Raw genomic sequence first — 6055 nt, forward strand, 5'->3', positions numbered from 1 at the left:
ACTCTATGTGGCTCGGTCTCTCTCTCTGGTCGTTAGAGTCTGTAGTAGTTTGTGAGTGGACGTGGTCCTTCAGCTCAAGCAAAGGTGGCCCATGCTTTGAGGTCCCAGGTTCAGTGCCCATACGTGACCCATCTGGGGACGTTACACAATAATAAACTACGAGTGAAATCTGGATCCTATTTAAATCAATGACAAAGCTTCCACTGATTTCAGTGGGGTGAGGATTCCGCCCCATGTCATTATAAATCCCCGATGATATAGCAAGCTGTACTCTATACAAACCACACACTATAATTACAGGTTTCAGAGGAACAGCCGTGTTAGTTTGTATTCGCAAAAAGAAAAGGAGTACTTGTGGCACCTTAGAGACTAACCAATTTATTTGAGCATGAGCTTTCGTGAGCTACAGCTCACTTCATCAGATGTTTACCGTGGAAACTGCAGCAGACTTTCCTGCTGCAGTTTCCACGGTAAACATCTGATGAAGTGAGCTGTAGCTCACGAAAGCTCATGCTCAAATAAATTGGTTAGTCTCTAAGGTGCCACAAGTACTCCTTTTCTTTTTACACTATAATTAATAACCCATACCCTTATAAACCAGAGGCTATAATGATCCATCTCCTTAGAAGCCGCAGCTTCTGTAATAACCCTATCACAGATGCCGTGATGACCCATCTCCATATAAACAACTTGAGGTGACTTTTCTCTGGATAAACAAAATGCTATAACTCATCACTGGGTAGACAACATGCTCATTAAACATGGCTACAAGCCATTTCCTGATCAATGCCATGCTACAGTAACGCTGTTCGGTTAACACCTACTGATGGGAGGATGTTATCTACTACTCCCCTCCTCTTTGTACGCAAAGCTCGGCACACGTGCAGATGGTTTGTAAATGATAGATGAGGGATGGGCACAGTGTCCATGTACAGCAGCACTACTGGCCTTTGTCCTCCTAGCTGGCAGCATCTCAGGAGCTCAGGTTTCTGGCCTTCCTTCTGAGGAAGGCTCTGTAATTGAAATGTCTGAAACATGCTGCAGGCAGAGATGGCCTGGCTCAGTTGAATTTTCCCTGGCATTCTTTAAACAAACAAAACAGCGTAACATGGTGAGGGAGGGGGCGTCAGAGTCTGTCAGAGAGAAAACTTGATGGAGTCAGGTCCCTCCAGCCTTGTCTGTGCTACTGGCATAGCTGCATGGTGCAGTTGGGCTTTGCTGCCCTTAGCGTAGACACGTGGCACTGGTGTAAATTGTGACTGCGTTGATTTACCCTGGTGAAATTACCCTGGTCATTAGCAGAGGGACAAACTGGAGGGACTGGGACGAAGGCTCTGGTTCAGCTTACAAGCACTTTTCGGTTGTGATACTCTCTTCCGACTCGGTTACAACCAACACAGCTGAGCTGTGCCCGTGCCCCAGTTTTTCCGCACACCGCAGCCACGTCACCACTGTGTGTGTAGATTCATCCCTGCCTCACTGTATTTGTATCAGTGCATTCTGGGAGAAGCTGGGCCGCTGGACTGCAATGCTTCAGTAGGGGATGGAGTGCTCGGAGGACACGCACACAAGAGCGATACCTCCAAGCAGATGGGACAATGTGCCCTGAAACGTCCCACTGCACAGACAACTGTGAGGAAGGAGAGCTCACACAGGCAGGTACATAGGCCTGGGAGTCCTCTTTGAAAAAGTCTTTCCACCATAAGTGACACTCACAGTTTCAACACCCCTTTTATCACCAAACTCCCACCTCCCCAAAAAGCCCACCCCAGAGGTTTGACCCCGAGAAGGAAGGAGAGCCACAGACTCCAGGAAGTCTACTAGAGGCTTCACTACTCCTATGCATTTTATGTGGAAGGCGTTCAGATACTACTGTGATGGGCTTCAGTGTAAAACTCTAAGATAGGTAGATGCCATCCACACTGCAAAAAAGCCAGGCTATGATCTGCTTCAAGGCAACCACCATTTGCCAGCCTAGGCCCGGACCTCAACTCAGCAAAGTGCTTAAGCATTTACTAAACATTAAGCACAACTTTGGGCTGACTGGCAGCACGTGTTTCAAGCAGAGTTGGTTGAAACCTTGAATTTCCATTTCACAGTATGTTTTGGAATTTGTTTTTGGTCCAAATCAGAACAAATCTAAACATTGGCAAAACTTCCCACAAAACAAATTTTAAAAAAAAATCCATTCTGAAAATTTTGTTTCCGAACAATTTCATTTCAAAATAAAATTTGTTTCAACTTTTTAACTTTTGTGGGAAATTTCATCAGAATAGATATGATTTCAGGAAAGAAACTGGCTTAGACAAAAACAGCATTTTCCAATGGAAAACGGTTTAAAAAAAAAAACCTCTCTGACCGGTTCTAGCTTAAAATTTAGCATATGCTCCAGTGTTTTGCTGAACAGGGATGGACTGAAGCCCACACTGAAAGTTGATGATTTGCCAAACGGGGGTCATGGTTAGGTGGCACAGTTCCTAGCAGGGTATTTATTAGCTATGTGCAGACACAACCACATTTAGCGCCAATCTTGCCACTAACTGGTTACCAATTTGGCTAACCCCTTCCTTCGAAGTTTTTAAGGTCAGGCTTGACAAAGCCCTGGCTGGGATGATTTAGTTGGGATTGGTCCTGCTCTGGGCAGGGGGTTGGACTAGATGGCCTCCAGAGGTCCCTTCCAACTCTGTTATTCTATGATTCTATGATTTTAAAGGTTGTAGTGTGGACAGGGCCGTATTGGGTACATTCAAAGCCTCTTTCCTTGCATCAGTGCAGGAGGGTCTTCCCACCCCATCTCTTCAGAACATAGTGGTGGCAACTGAGGCAGAGCTAGAGGGGGCAGTTTCCTGAAAGATATTGCAGGGTACAGGTCGGAAGATCATGCTGTGTCTCTGAGAAACCCTTTCACCCCTGCTGTCTCCCGCACATCCTGTGTTGAGAAAGCCACTGCTCATTTCAGACACAAGCCCACCTGCCCCCTCATTTAGCTTTTATCAAGGGAAATTAATTGTCAGGACTGTTGAACGAGGAAGTGGAGATCAAAGGCAAATCTGCCCAGGATAGAAAAATGTTCCTCTCTGCTCTTTAATGTCGTGTCCCTTATTGGATGTCCTTCTCACACATTTTAAAGGGCGCCCTCACACATTTATTTTTTGGCAGGTTGAGTCCTTTGCATCAAGAGGAAAAGCCTTCATGAATGTTAATGGTACTACTAACATGCAGTAGCTGGGGTGGCAGCAGGATGCCCTTGTGACAAATCCCCCTGCACTATCCTAACATAAAAATATTGCTGCATTTCATCAGCCTTTATTATCCCACGAGGAACAGAATAGGGAGTGACATTTTTACTTCACAGTCTTCAGCATGGTTCACTGGTTTCATGTCACCCTGGTAGCTTCCAAGGAGGGTGCTCACTGCCCTAAACCATCAGACGATAGGGGACTATCTTCCCACTGCCTTTGGGACATTCAATCCCTCCTTCCTCCTCCATGCCGTCTTCCACAGCTTGCTCTTCGGATTCGCCTCCTGTCTTACTGGCTACCATCACCATGTCCTTTAGTGGCTTCTCTTTTAGCCTCTCCCACCTTTCCTGGCCTCTGTTCTCAGCTCCCTTCTTTTCTCTCTGTATGCTTTCCCTAGGCAAAGTCTTTTGATCCTCTGGCTTCACCTCTCACCTCTGTCTTGCCTCAGGTCATCACCCTGTGTCTGCCTAAATCCTGTCCCAGATTCACTGGTCATGAAAGGGACTACTAGCATATTGCAAGGGCATCTGAGAAGTTTGGATTTGGAATGGAGAGTCCCTATGGTCAGGAGATATTTGTTCACATCCAGCTCTTTGGTTTGGGCCCATTTCTAGTCCCTACAGTAAACCCTTGCCCTGAGGATCCACCATGTAAGAAAAAAGAAAAGGAGTACTTGTGGCACCTTAGAGACAAACAAATTTATTTGAGCATATATTTGCTCAAATAAATTTGTTCGTCTCTAAGGTGCCACAAGTACTCCTTTTCTTTTTGCGGATACAGACTAACACGGCTGCTACTCTGAAACATGTAAGAAAAGTCATTTTCACTGCTGGTGCCATTCATTGCCTGGCACATCAAGGCTGGGAGCACTTCCTGGTCTCTGTCTGCCTGCTGAGGGATATCAAGCGGGAAGATGAACACGGAGGGACTCAGAACTCATCTTCACATGTCTTCTAAAGGGAAATAACAACCCCCCCCCTTGCCAGTTACTGCAGCTCCGTTTCCAAGGAGACAGAGGCTCATGCTTATAGCACACAGTAGGTGAGCATCCTTCCCAATCGCACATGAAAGGGCAATGCCAGCGCTAAAAGCATTGAAGATTGCACATTTCAACATCAAAAAAGACGCTCCAGGAGCCTTCCTCCCCTGTGTGTTCCTCCCCTGGAGTGAGAAAGTCACCGTAGCCCAGCCCCCTCAGGCTTCCTGGAAGCTGCCATACTCCTCAGTCCTAGAACCACAGGAAAGCGGAGAAAACCAAGGAGGGGGCCTGTGCAGCCTCCAAGCCGGGAGCGAACGCAGCACTCATGGCCTTGCTCTATGGCTGTCTCTGCAGTCAGGCCGGATCAAAGCTGCAGACTTCAGCCGGCACAGCTACATCTGTCCAGGGCATGGGGAGGTGTGATCCCTGAGGGCGTAGCTGCGCTGGCTGCTGGAACAGCTTGTTTTACTTGTGCGGCACTCTCCTGGGACAGAGCGCAGCTTTGCTGGAAGAGTGGCGCCCGCACTGGGAGTGCTGCTGGAATAGCAGACTGGTATCCCCATACTGGCAAAGTGCTTCTAGCGTGGACATGGCCTAAGACAAATGGCCTCCTGTCTGAAGGCAGCTAAGAAATGGGCAGTAGACACGGTTGCCCCTGTGCCTCCATGCTGCATCTGGGTGACCCATGGGGAAGGGTCTAGGTAGTTCTGGATTTAGTGCTTAGAGCAAGACACTGAGGGCCTGACTCTCAGTGACACCAAAGTCCCCTGATGCTGCTCTAGCCCCTTTAAAATATCCCCTATATAGGGAGGCTCCCCATCCAGGGATAACTAGCATAAGGGCTCCCAGCCAGCCCTGCTCCCAGCCCCTGGCATAGGGGCCATGTTGGGGGTCTCCTGGAAGCAGAGTATAAGTTAGAGGCACCCTGAAGAGGCTGGACAGGGCCCAGAACAGCCCCGGGACACAGGGAGCACTCTTTGCTCCCACCTCAGCACAGTAGTAACTGAGAATCACACCCTGGAAGTCAGGGTTCCTGAGCTCTGCCACTGACTTTCAGCATGACCATGGGCAAGTCAAGTCACCATTCAGTGCCTCGGTTTCCCCATATGCAAAATGGGGATAAGAGTACTCGTCTAACTCACAGGAGATGTGAGGCTTAGCTAGACAGTGTCTTCTAAGTACGCTGAGATCAGTGGATAGAAGGTGCTTTTAGAAGGCTATTTATTATCATTATTCAGCAGCGTGCATGTGTGTTCTAGCAGCGAAGCGGGGGCACTGTTCTCCAGTGGGAAAATGTGTGTGTGGTGGGAGAATTGACACTCACTTTGATTCCCACTGATCAGCACCTTATGGGGCCATGCACATGTGCTCAGCCTCCTTGCATGAGAGGCGCTGGCCTCGTGGCTGTTTGCACATAGCTCTAGGTCATTTCTCCCATTCTGATGAAAGCAAGTTCCTAGGGCCGGGTGACCAGAGCAGATATTAACTGAACTTATGTGCTCTTTGGATGGGAGCCTGGTGCTACAGCCCTGCGCTATGCGCCACATGCTACAGACACACTGGAACCTGTGTCTTTATGAGGGAAAATGAGGCAGGCAGTGAAAGAGCTGGAGCATGTGGCTGAGCCCTCCCGATTTAGCGGGTGTCTGGCATAGGTGCTAGAACTAGGGTTGCTGCCACACCCCCTGGCTTGAAGTAGTAATAACAACCCATATACAGGGTTCCTGCCTTCAGCATCCCCACTGTAAAAATGGTTCCAGCACCACTGGTGGGTGGGACCTGTCACAACTCCCCTCAGCCCCAGAAGGGCCTGTGCACACACCACACCTGTGAC

This window comes from Caretta caretta, chromosome 14 (genome assembly GCF_965140235.1).
Source record: "Caretta caretta isolate rCarCar2 chromosome 14, rCarCar1.hap1, whole genome shotgun sequence".
Taxonomy (NCBI): domain Eukaryota; kingdom Metazoa; phylum Chordata; order Testudines; family Cheloniidae; genus Caretta; species Caretta caretta.